General features: G+C 41.7%; 1 protein-coding gene and 1 non-coding gene across 2 annotated transcripts in view; one reads left to right on the forward strand and one right to left on the reverse strand.

Annotated features, from left to right (window-relative positions):
* Positions 1-13,344, reverse strand: part of KAT6A (lysine acetyltransferase 6A) — a 106,051-nt gene that overhangs the window by 78,414 nt on the left and 14,293 nt on the right. The gene's annotated exons all lie outside the window — the stretch shown is intronic.
* On the forward strand, positions 11,929-12,032 carry LOC114111098 (U6 spliceosomal RNA). Its single transcript, XR_003587227.1, has one exon. It is a non-coding gene; the product is annotated as a U6 spliceosomal RNA (small nuclear RNA).

A 13,344-nucleotide genomic window follows, 5' to 3' on the forward strand; every position in this document is an offset into this window, starting at 1 on the left:
AACTACTCAATTCTTCTGTTAAGTGGGAGAGAAGAGAGAAGCCATGAACAAGTGTGGCTGTGCTTCAATAAAACTTTATAAAGACACTGCAATTTGAATTACATATAATTTTCACCAAGTAAGAAATATTATCCTTTAAATTTTTTCAACCATTTAATAGTATGTTTAAAAACATTCTTACCTCATAGGTTGTACAAAAGAAGTGGGGGGCCAGTGTGGTTGGGGCCATAAATCACCAACCTGCGCACTGAGGGCAGAGCCAGAAGCGTTTGCCGCTGGACTGCAGGTGACGTGTGAGACAAAGCTGTCAGACTTACCACCAGGCTCTGCTGCAGTCAGCACTCCTACCGAACTGCCCCCCACACAACACAGTGCAAAAGCACCTCTGTAAGAACGCTGCGACTCTTGTAATGAGCTACTACGCCATTCACAGTCACTGTACCCACGCTATAGCTATCCAAGGCCGAAACTCACAGAAAAATCAACTGAAGGCAAATATACCAGGAAAAACAGCCACATTTTCAGCCTGAGACTTAGGAAACTATGTTCTTTCTTAAAATACATACAGAGAGAAGTCTCAAGCTACCAGGGTTTTTTTCATATATATATATATATATATATATATATATATATAATTAAATCAACAAATATACCTTCAATCCTGAAATGCTGATGCTGATCATGAAACAGCATGATCAGTTTCTGTTTTATTTTGAGTGGGGCAGAGATCACAGCTGTAAGACAAGGATAGACACGACAAATGAACATCAAAATAAGGAAAAGATATATACGTAGATACACACACACACACAGAAAGCCAGAGATGTGTTACTCAATTAGAACGAACAAATCCATATGCAAGGGAGACAGAAGCTGAAGCAGAATAACATACTTTGGTACATGCAATGATTAATCCTAGCTACAAGTTCAGGATTAGGATAGGTCAGATTATAGGCTCAAGCCTCTTTAATTAGCTGAGGAAACACTGTTGGTAATTCCTCCACTACTCCTTGTTCTTAAGCCTCAAGAGACAATTTCAAATGGTTGAACCACTGCATGAAAGAAGACACTAGGGCAATGAGAAGAACAGAGCACGCTAGAAAACACCAAGTCAGTCAGAGATGCTCCACCAACGTCATCCACAGAGGCACACAAAGCCTCCCGTACCCGACACATCAAACCCTCAAACGATCTGTCCAGTGAGGTCAGGGCCACGTCTGTGCCCCTTCTGTACTCGAGTCCTGACTCAAGCGAGCGGTCCTGTGCTAGGGTGAGCAGTACTGCAGTTCACAGCCAGACCCCTTCAGCCCGAGCGAGGCGGGGCGGGGGTGGACGGAGCTGGGAAGCGAGGAGGGCAGATGAATCAGGAGGCAACTGCACTAACAACCTTCCGGATACCGCAATCGCACTGAACAGCTATCCCAGGCGGTCGACAGCGTTGAGACACACAGGCGGCACTTGACGACTCAACACAAAGCCCTTCTTGCCGTAAATGAGGACACGAATTACTGCCTCACACGAAACAAGTAATTTGCCTGGGAGCGATAGAAAGAGGGACACTTTCTCTTCAAGGTGCTTACAAATGAGGACATCTAAGGGAGCCTGCAATGCCAGCTCACAACTTCCTGTAAGCTTTCTGGGGACATTTCAATTCCTAGAATATGCATTAGTCTATCTTCTGAACAGAAAAACAGGTGATTAAAAAGGCTGAGCTAAACACTTATGTTTAAGAATATTTTTCTTCATTTAAAAGTTTTTCTTTTTTAAAAAAAGGCACTTTGATTTAATCAAAATTTGTTTTAAACATTTTTTGTCCCTTCCAATGCCATGAAAAACTGAACTGAACATCAATTTATTCCTGCTCCAATAATCCAAACAGCCAACAAGTCTGATGTTCATTTAAGAACTAAGAGATAGCAGAGATGTCTGCTCATGGACATAAACAGATGCCCTAGCCACAGGTTTTTCTGATTGACAATGACTGGCTCCTTTTCCCCCCTTTAAATATTAATAACTCCCACAGACATTTTTACTGCAAAAGCAGGCAAGAGCAAAGACTCTACCTGCCACTAACCACCAAAAGGCCAGGATCTGCAAGCATATTAGAGCCCCAGAAAAAGTATAATCGCTGTGGTTCCTAAACAGATCTTAAGGGCAGTAAGAGGTGGGAAGGTGCCTTCCCTTATACAAACAGGCTTATTTAAGCAGAGTGAAAAGGCATTCCACATGCTTTTAATGTGCTTATGTGAACTATGAATATGCACTGTTCCTAAACTCACTGCGACAGGGATCCCTCTGTTCTCAGAACACAAACTCAGTAACCAGTACACCAAGGAAGCAATTTGGAAAACACAACCCTCTTCTGCTTGCTGTTTTAAAATCAGTATGAAAACGGAGCAATAAAAATTAACACCAAGGCTCATCAAAGATTAATTAAACCTTTTCCCCATAACAAATATACACACATCTTATACTTTAACAATCCTTTCCAAAACCGCAGATTTACATATGCATATCCATGAACTGAAAACACCAGCATGAGGATACGAGACACTTTTAACATCCCTATAAACGTACAACAACTTCAGAGACCAACAGTCACAAACACAGAAGCCACGGTGTAAAGCAAGAGTCAAAGACAACAGCACTATGAAAGAGGCCAGAGTCCATTAGTCTTCAAAAAGGAGGGACGCTGGTGAAATTTGAGATGTACAAGCAGATAGCTCTATCACAAAGGTGAGAGGTACGGGAACAGAAGAAATTTTCCTCCAAGGTTAACATTTAAAGGTCAAAATTCTGTTCTTAATCGGGGGAAGAAACCATTTAGAAGCCTTCACATTTTTAAAGATAATAAATGCAATAATTTAATGAGCACAGTTGTTTAAAATACATTTTGTATGCCACTAAACTATCCAAATAACTTTGGATCTCTGAGGGGTGCAAAAAATACTAGTGCTTTCGTACACATTTATATGTCCAATCCCCCCGCTCCAGTTCTTTCCAAATTCTGATTACCTAAATTTTTAATGTAAACATTTTGTTAAGTGTTCTTATATTTTATCATATATTAATCTTGTGCAAACAAGAAAGAAAAATGTAAGCAAAAGTAAGTGTCTTACACCTTTCCTAACTTCAGAGTTCACCTCTTGTGGAACACTCTCCTGTTGCGAGTTGTCGGTGCTCATTTTCTGCTGGTGGTTCTTGCTCATTTACAGTATCACTCTTTGAACCATCCAGGTGTCAGTGCTGCAGTAATTCTTAAAGATATTTCACTGTGGTCTCCAAAATCTTCCAAGCTACATCCCCGTTCCTCCCAGTTTGGATGTAGATGCTTTCTTCATCTCGCCAGAAGGTGCCACAGAAGGTTTCCTGATAAACCAGGACTCACATTCCCTCCTCATATGACCTTAAGATGGTTTGTGGATCCCCACATTTTCATCAGTCTCTATTCAATAGTTTAAAACACTGCTGTATGTGAAAGATACCATCAGCACTGGACTCTTGAGAGTACAGACTACTGATACATCTGCACTATTTACAACATCTGTGGGGGGGGGGGGCGGTAATGAGGAAAAAAAAAAGATAGCTTGTTGTAAAAGTGAGGAAGCTGTTAGTCTTATCATAGACTCATCTGAGAGCAGGTCAGCTACTTATCTACTGCCTGGCACATAGTAAGCACTCCACAAATTCAAAGATTTATTGCATGAACCCCCAACACTCTTGAGATATCTTGATAGTACTGAGATAGAAGTTCATGCATTTCATTCACTGTTCAATGGATTATTTCAAACTACCAGCCAGGCGCCCTGACAGACAAGGAAAAATAAAGAAAGAAAGAGCAATTTGCTTTTAATTCCAGTAGGAGATGAAGCTAAACAGACTATCATAACCTAGGGAGAAAAACCAGCATGCCTAACATACCATGAGAATATATTTGCTATGGTCATACAGGAAGAAAGTCATCTCACCAAACCAGTAATGGTAGCGGGTCGTTTAAGGAGGTTTATTAGCTATTTTTGGTTTTGTCTGGAGGAATGTCTAAAAGAACGACATTCCAAACAGAAATAAATACATAAAAAAACTAAAAGGCAAGAGAACGTGGTGCTTACAAGGAACTGTGATATGTTGAAAGACTGTGGGTCAAGAAGAACATGTCAACAGATGAAGCTGCAAAAAAGCTAAGGAGCTTGAATTTTATCCACATAGTAACAGAAATCCAACAGGCTTGAAGGTTCTAAACAACAGAAGACGAGACATTTTAGAGAGGATAATCAGACAATACAGACGTGAGCTTCAGAAGGCGAGACTGAAGTCTGCCAGGTAATACAAGGTCCATGAGGGCAGGGGTTTGTACTCATTTGGTTCACTGCTCAGTTCGCAGCATTTATCATGCCAGGTATCATTACTACTTATTGGATGAATGAAGGAAAGCCAGCTGAAAGACAACTACAATAACCCAAGACAGAAAAGAACTGAGTTAAGCCATTAAATAGTAATTTATATATATACACACACACACACACACACACACACATATATATTGTGTCATTTTTTGGCTTGTCAGTATTCCCTTCTACTGATGCAATTCAAAAAGACTAATACTACTGTAAATTTTTAGGTCTGCAAAAAAACCCAAGCTAAAAGAACTACAAATATGTCATTAAAAATTTGTTCCGAGTGGCAACATTAAATAAATCAAGATTATTTAATTTATAGTCAGGACTATAGTTACTCTTCATCTCTGCTGAAGACAAAATTATTTGAGTCAACATTTACCAAGGGTTCAAAATAAGCAAAGAAAGCTATTAAGTGTTTAAAATGAAACAAGATGAATTTAGCTTAGAGATAAATTCCTAACCAAGAGCCAGAAACATCTGGTTAATGGATGAATGTTACTCTCCTTCTTTACCTATTTACAAAGACAACATAGAGATACTTAGGGGAAGTCATGCAATCTCTTCTCATCTGTAAAAATAGGAATTCAAATTGAAAGAATTTCTAAGACTTCAGTTCCAGAGTTAAATAATTCTTACCCACTTACTTCTCTATTAAGAGGCCTTACATTTGTCTGCACGTTATTTTGAGCTGCTCCTCCATCACTTTTTTTTTTTACCTTCAAGAAAATTTTAACATTCTTACGTGACAGAGACTTTTTTTTCTTAATTTTTCAAGCAGATCAGAAGGGAGGGAAAGTAACATCTACTAAGGGCCTACTGTTTACCAGTTCTATCAAATAGCATTTCTTATCATCCCCAAAACTGTGTTCAAGGTCATGATCCTACTAAGAAATTGAGGAGAAAAGAGTTTATAAATTATTTGCTCAAGATCACAACTAGTTAAGTGGAGAGACCAGAAAGCAAACTCCAGAGCCTAAATTCTATTCATCACCTTAAATGATAATAACTGATCTGAGTACCCAACAACGTCATTCTCTTTTGATCCAGAAATTACATGTTTTTCAATACTGGCCAGAAAAAGTAAATTATGGAAATGTCTTATTACATAGCTGTACTGAAACTCCCTAACCCCTCTTACCTGTCATAGCTTCTTTCTCCATGTAAGAAAAGGATGAAACAGGCATTTGAGCTGCTCTTCAATAAGAGTATTAACTATGATTCTTTACCCATCTTTTCCCGATGATACACAGGACAAATGACAATTACATGCATGATCCATTCTCCGGGGTATCACTAGGTAAATGATCATGTTCCAAGAGAGCGCATTTTTTAAATAAATCATTCTTACTTTACGTTATTTTCCACACAACTTACAACTGAGTGTAATATACAAGGTGTAATAACCAGGGTGGGCACACTGCGGCCTCCAGATCACATCCAGCCTGCCAGCGGTTCTGTAGGCAAAGCCTTCCAAGAAGATACGTGTGGCTGCTTTGCTCAGAGTTGGGTAGTTGGGTCAGAGACCACACAGTGGTCAGATAGACCAAAATATTTACTATCTGGCCCTTCACAAAAAAAGAGTTTGCCAACATCTGTTTTAGACTAACAATTCAACCAGTTTCACTTTACATCTATTGAGAACTTACATGACAACGTAACAGAGAACCCAGTTTCAGGATCTCCATAAACCTGTTTAAAAAGTAGCTTTTGACTTAGATTTTTTTCAGAGTTCCCTGGACACGTCCATCACAACTTCACTACTGGACTGTTTTTATTTCCGTGGCTTTCCCTTGACTGACAGCAGTGTCTCCCTAGCATTCTCATTATGATCCCAGTCCTAGCACAGTGCCTGGGACACAGACATTCAGGGGCAATCTGCTGAGCATCTGAAATTAAGCATATGACTTAGGAAAATCAGTCAAGAGTAAAGGAGAAATTCAGTCCTACAGAAACTTGCTGCTCAAAGGGTGTTCTGTGCAGCAGCAGAATTGTTGAGCTTGTTAGAAATGCAAAATCTCAGGCAAAGACCTGAAACTGCATTTTAACAAGATCTCCAGATGAAAATTTGAGAAGCAGCGCTATATAACACGGTGCTTAATTACATTAAAGTTCTCGGTTTGATTTTCAATATGGGCCAGGTTGCTTTGCATGATGAAAAACAACAGCTCTAAGGCTTCATCCTTACTCTACTCCTGAACTTCAAGATACAAAATACAGACTTATTTTGACAACTTTAACAAAGGGGGTACTCTGGGGAGGTGGGGGTGGCGAGGGTTGTTGGTTTTTTGGTTATCATTTTTACTAGAGAAGAGAGAAATACTGTTACTTAAAAAAAGGCCAAAGGAGGGATTGTCATATAGTGTCCCTATTTCTACAAGAATATGACCAGAGAATATCCACCCTAACTTAAAAGGATTATAGATGTGTGAAACATGTTTTTTAATCTATCTAGACGTCTGCTTCTATGTCCTGTTAAAAGTGGGTATGTGTTCATGAAAACTTCAGCCTTTAAAATATGATGGCAGTGTTTTGTGGGTTAATAAATCAGTTTGTTTGGTTTTGTTCTGGTATTTTCTGGAGAAAGGAGAGGCAAATCAGCACTGTTTCCTGCTGCTTATTTTTTTTCAAGTGAAGGCAAAAAAAAGAGAAAGGAACCACTTGAGCCATGACTTGCTCAAGCTTGAAACGATCTTTAACAGGCAGTTGCTGGATGCATAAGGTGGTTACTTCTCTTCTACAGGAAAGGAACTGAAGCTCATGGAGGGTGAAGTAATTTAAAAATCAAACAATAAGTAATCGATGAGGTCAAGATATGTGCTCTTAAATGTAAGCCCTAAGCTAATCAGAGTTATTAATATAATTTAGGAAGCACTTTAAACCACTGCATCAGTTTACCATAGTTTCAGTTTGTCTCAACTCTGAATTCAGTGTTTTTTTCTTTTGACCACTCCACTAGCCTCTCCACTCTGGCACATACATACTAAAGCTATATAACCTTGGGCAAATCACTCAACCTCTATGAGCCTTTGTTTCCTCTATAAAAGAGACAACCTTCCTTAAAAGGTTGGTATGACCTAAATGTATTACCTAGCATACAATATTTATTCAAAATTATGTGTTTTCAAATATAAGCACTTAAAAAGATTGACGAACAAGGTCATACTAAATCATCTATTCCTTGCCAGAAGTAGTAAAGCGACAGGCTAAAATGTTTACGGTAGGCACAGGGGGCTCATTCTACTCGACAGAAATCTATCAGTATAAGTCATTGCTTACAAGAGAGATTCAGCAAAAAGACCTATATGTTTTTTAAGGCAACAGTTAAGAGAAGATTTACAACGATCTCTAAAAACTGCGTGTTTTCAAGTAATCAGGCAGAAAGGTTCAGAGGTGGATCAGAGGCGATCAGAGGCTGTCTGGTCACTAGGCCAGAAGAGCAAACTCCAACGAGAGCGAAAGAACAGTCAAAAATGGAAACGACTACGCATTTATCAGACTGCCAGGACCAAAAGGTTTGGAAAAACTACTCCGAAGGGTGTAGGGAAACAAGGAGTTTCATACACACAGTGGGTGGGTGGATCTCCACGGGGAGAAACTTAGAAATATCAAAATTACGAAGAAAAGACACACTCTGCTCAATCATTCCACTTCTAGGAATTTGTTAGTAAAACAACATACAAAGGAGGTTATTTAATTGAGTACTATTTGCAGTCACAAAAAAAAAACTGGAAACAAATGTCTATCAGCATGGGACTAGTTATATGAATTACAGCACACCCACACAAGGGAATACCACCAAACTTTACGTATTGATATGGAATACACTTCAGCTATGTCATTAAGCAGGGAGGGAAAAAAAAGGAGGGTGCAGAACAGAATGTTAAGATACACTATCAACTGTGGAGGGGGGAAACAAACGGGAAAATGCATATAGAGAGTGACTGCTCACATACACACAGATCTCTTCGGAAGGCAAGACGGAAACAAAGCTTACTGACAGCTACCCAGGGAGAGAACTGGTCGGCTAGGGCACTGGAGTTAGGAGGCCGTCTCATGGGATATTCCTCTTTTGTACTTTTAAAAATTTTACGTACTAGTGAATGTGTTACCTATGGGGGAAAGACAATTTCTTAAACTTTTAAAAACACTACATGGGTAACAGAACAAATATTACCCTGAAGGAAGTAGCAGAAGGCACTGTTCAGCTGAGGTGTCAAGCATCTGCAGAAAACATCAGAAACTGTCTCTCCCTTCAATCTATATATTCTAAGAGGATAAATGGTTTCAGCTTCTAAGTTCACTAGGAGACTTAATACTTAAAAGAAGAAGAAGGAAAAAAACCAACCACCTTATTTCAACCATCTTATTTCATCCCCCTTTCCAGTTTAAACCTGACAGTTTCCACTCAAGCATTTTCTGAGCATCTAACAGTATGTCAAGACCTGGTTATAAGGATTAATAACACGTCTGACTTGATGCGAGGTTTCACAGATGTATGTAACTAAAAATGCTAAAGAAGCACCCATTTGTGTTTTTTTTTTAAACACTATCATTTTCATGAACAAGAGGCAGCCTAATGTGGCTGAAAGAGTACTGGGCTTGAGAGATACCTGGTTCAGGAAGAAATAGACCAATCACAAGCATTGAAATTGAAACCATGATTTAAAACCTCCCAACAAACAAAAGTCCAGGGCCTGACAGCTTCACAGGCGAATTTTATCAAACATTTAGAGAAGAGTTAACACCTATCCTTCTTAAACTGTTCCAAAAAATTGCAGAGGAAGGAAAACTTCCAAACTCATTCTATGAGGCCATCATCGCCCTGATACCCAAACCAAAGATACCACCAAAAGAGAGAGAGAGAGAAATCTGGTTCTAGTTCTATTTATTCCCTTAACTAACCACACAATTCTGAATAAGCAAAACCTGGTCACCCTAGACCTGGACTGCTTACCTTGCTACAAATACTGTGTCAAAAGAAAATATGTATGAAAGCAAAGCCCGTTTCAATCTGTGGAACACCAGAGCATGTTATTACCACCCATATAAAGTTTTGGGGGAAAACTTTCTCTTTTCCTTTCTCTAGCTTTCTAGGCTAACGTTAGGAGTTGTCTGCATTGCTGAAGTTATCAGAAACAAAACTGTGTGTGTTTTTTTCTTTCTCCAAAATTAGTAGTTGATGGAGCCAAACTACTTGTAAAGCATTCTGAGAGTAAAAGATGAGTTTTTTACTAAAAAGCACACATATAAAGTCTCAGACAGACAGAAGCAGGCATTCAACAGCTACAAAAAGGGAACTTACATAGCACCAAGGACTGATGCCCTTAAAACGGGGGGTTAATGAGAGCAACAAGAAGCCTGGGAGGCAGCAACAAGGGTGAAAAGGGCCGGTACAGAGTGGGGCTACAGGAGCGCCCACAGCTGCGACAGTCATGCTGGCCACCTTTCAGCCTTCCTCCGGACATGCTTGTCAGTGCCCTTAATTTGAAGCTGCTTGCTTAAAGCCTTGGCCTATTCTTATGCAATAAAAGGAATGTGTTTACCTGTGCTAGCACTGATGTGTCCCTCACTCTGTAGAAGACTGCTTCAGGTAAATTCTTTATTCTACCATATAAAAGGCAAAAAAGAAGGAAGAAAGAAAAAAGATAAATGTATTCTGCTGGCTTGGAGGTCACCCTCTAAACATCAGCTCAAAGAAAGCATGATATCAAATATAAAAGCACCTTATAAAGTGCTAACTAAAGTTTGCTGGGGAGAGCGTAGCACTTCAAAAGTTAGACATGTGACTTGCTTTTTTTAAAATTCGTATTCAATTAAATGTTTACTGTGGGCCTACAATGTTTTGCTTCCAGGCCTCTGTACATGCTGTTCCTTCTGCAGGAACCACTCTCTTTCCCACCCCACCCACTTGCTTCCCCACTTTCTAACTGCTCACATGTGACTTCCTCTGAGAAGGCTTCCCTCACCCTCCCCACCCCCTCCGCCTTTCCACGGCACACTGCTTCAGTCCTGCTTCAGTCCGCCAGAGCCCGACCACTGGAGTGTTAATGCCAGGGCTCTATCTCCCTCACTCAGGACCTGACCAGCGTGCTGGCACCTGGAAGATGCTCCAGAAACACGTGCAAAGCACCAGACACTGTGCGAGATGGATGGGGCACAGAGACGGACAACCAGACCCTCAGTCCACTATTCATATGATGCAAGCGGGCTAGGAGGAGCGTGTCCAGCACATCAGGGGCCTGGAGGAGGGAGTGGAGAAGGGAGAAGCCGTTCCTGGAGAACGGACTGGCTAAGTCAGCCTGGAAGCAAGACGGGTGACAGGGAGCAGAGAACGCGTCTAGGCCGTGCCGAGGCTAAGTCTTCAAAGTTAAGGAAGAGCTGAGTGGTGAAGAGGAGAAAAAGGAACCGAGACAAGAGAAAAACAGAGAAGGAGGAAACACGGTGGACCCACAGAACGCCAGGTGGCCGGGAACGCGCAGCGGTCCTCAAGCCCTAGCATGCACGCCTCAGGATCAACTGGGGGCTTATTAACCTACACACGGTTGTGCCCCACCCCCCCGTGCGCAATTCAGCAGGCGTGAGAATGGCCCAAGAATCTGCGCCTCAAACAGGTTTTCCAGGGACATCACTGCTCCTTCTGGCCCTGGGACCACACTCCGAGCAGCGCCACATCCAGGGGCACGGAGGGCACTGGAGCGACACAGGAGGTAAAAAGGGGGTCAAGGTCACACATACTCTGCAGACCACGGAATCTGGCACTGAGGACCTTCAGCAGAGTTTTAGAAAGAGGCTGACAGGTAACATTTATACAGCACGAGGCATGTGCAGCTCAGGGCTGCAGCTACTAGTCACAGGGGGCTATTTCAATTAAATTACAAGTATAGCAAATGTAAACTTCAGTTCTACAGTCAACCAGCCACATCTCATAGGCTCAAGAGCCATGTGGCGAGTGACAACTGCTTTGAGGACAGCCGTCATCGTACAAAGCTCTATTAGACAACACTGACGTACACTCTATTAACTCATCATATCTTCAGAGCTTCACTACAAGACAGGCACTGTATTATCCCCATTCTATAGAAAGAAATGTGGCAAAGAAAGATTAAGCATAGCTATGCGAGGTGATAAAGCAAGCAGTACCAACAGGAGATGCAAACCCAGACCCTCTCTGGTTCTTGAGCCTCTGTTCTCAACTGACTAGGTCAGGAGCGTGATGGTGAGGATGCACACCGAGAGGAGTGGCTGGAATGAAGCAGCAGCTCCCTGAAAGAGACGTTCCAGAAGTAAAGGCGCAAAGGCTGGGGATGGACTAGAGCTGAATCCCAAAGAGAGGCATGCGAGTGCAGAAGGCGGCACCAGAGTTCCAGCCCGCTAGGAATCAGAGTCAAGGGCAATGCCTCTCACAAAGCATGAGATCAAAAGAGCAAGCTGAGGAGGGCCATCAACTGAGCTAAGACTCTACACAAGACAGTGATCCCTAAGTCCAGAGACCAAAAGAGCGGTCTGGGTTAAGATATGAATTTATAGACTGGTCTCTTCAGCAGCACATACACTACACCTGGAATGATACAGAGAAGGTTAGCAAGACCCTCACTCAAGGATGGCACCCAAATTCATGAAGCATTCCATATTTTGGGGCCTCCCTGGTAGTTCAGATGGTAAACAAGCTGCCTGCAAGGCAGGAGACCTGGGTTCGATCCCTGGGTTGGGAAGACCCCCTGGAGAAGGCAATGGCTACCCACTCCAGTATTCTTGCCTGGAGAATCCCATGGACAGAGGAACCTGGTGGGCCACAGTCAGTGCCAAAGAATGTTCAAACTACTGTACAACTGCGCTCATTTCACATGTAAGCAAGGTAATGCTCAAAATCCTCCCAGCTAGGCTTCAACAGAATGTGAACCGAGAACTTCCAGATACACAAGTTTGATTTAGAAAAGACAGAGGAACCAGAGCTCAAACTGCCAACATCTCTTGCATCATAGAAAAAGAAAGATAATTCCAGAAAAGTATCTACTTCTGTTTCAATGACTACACTAAAGCCTCTGACTGTGTGGATCACAACACATGGTGAAAAATTCTTAAAGAGATGGAAATACCAGACTACCTTACTTGTCTCCTGAGAAACCTGTATGCAGGTCAAGAAGCAACAGTCACAACCAGACATGGAACGATGGACTGGTTCAAAACGGGGAAAGGAGTGTGTCAAGGCTGTACATCGTCACCCTGCTTATTTAACTTATATGCGTGCAAAATGCCGGGCTGGATGAAGCACAAGCTGGAATCCAGATCACCAGGAGAAATATCAGCAACCTCAGATATGCAGATAGTAGAACCCTAATGGCAGATAATGAAGAACTAAAGAGCCTCTTGGTGAGGGTGAAAGGAGAGTAAAAAAGCCAGCTTAAAACTCACACTCAAAAAGCGAAGATCATGACATCCAGTCCCACCACTTCACAGCAAATAGAAGGGGGAAAGAGAGAATCACTGGCACTGAAGAACTGATGCTTAAGAACTGTGGTGCTAGAGAAGATTCCTGAGAGTCCTGTGGACAGCAAAGAGATCAAACCAGTCACTCCTAAAGAAAATCAACCGTGAATATTCATTGGAAGGACTAATGCTGAAGTTGAAGGTCCAGTACTTTGGCCACTTGACGTAAAGAGCCGAATCGTTGGAAAAGACCCTGATGCTGGGAAAGATTGAGGGTAGAAGAAGGTGGCGACAGAGGATGAGATGGTTGCATGGCATCACCAACTCAATGGACATGAGTTTGAGCAAGCTCCGGAAGACAGTGAAGAACAGGGAAGCCTGGCATGCTGCAGTCCATGGGGTTGCACAAAGTCTGACACAACTTAGCAACTGAACAATAAATGAATTTAGAGTCATCAGTACAGAGAAGGTATGTCTAGAGATAATTCAGGAAGGTGAAAATAAGGAGACAAAGAATAGA

The sequence above is a fragment of the Ovis aries genome, chromosome 26 (assembly GCF_016772045.2).
Source record: "Ovis aries strain OAR_USU_Benz2616 breed Rambouillet chromosome 26, ARS-UI_Ramb_v3.0, whole genome shotgun sequence".
Taxonomy (NCBI): Eukaryota; Metazoa; Chordata; class Mammalia; order Artiodactyla; family Bovidae; genus Ovis; species Ovis aries.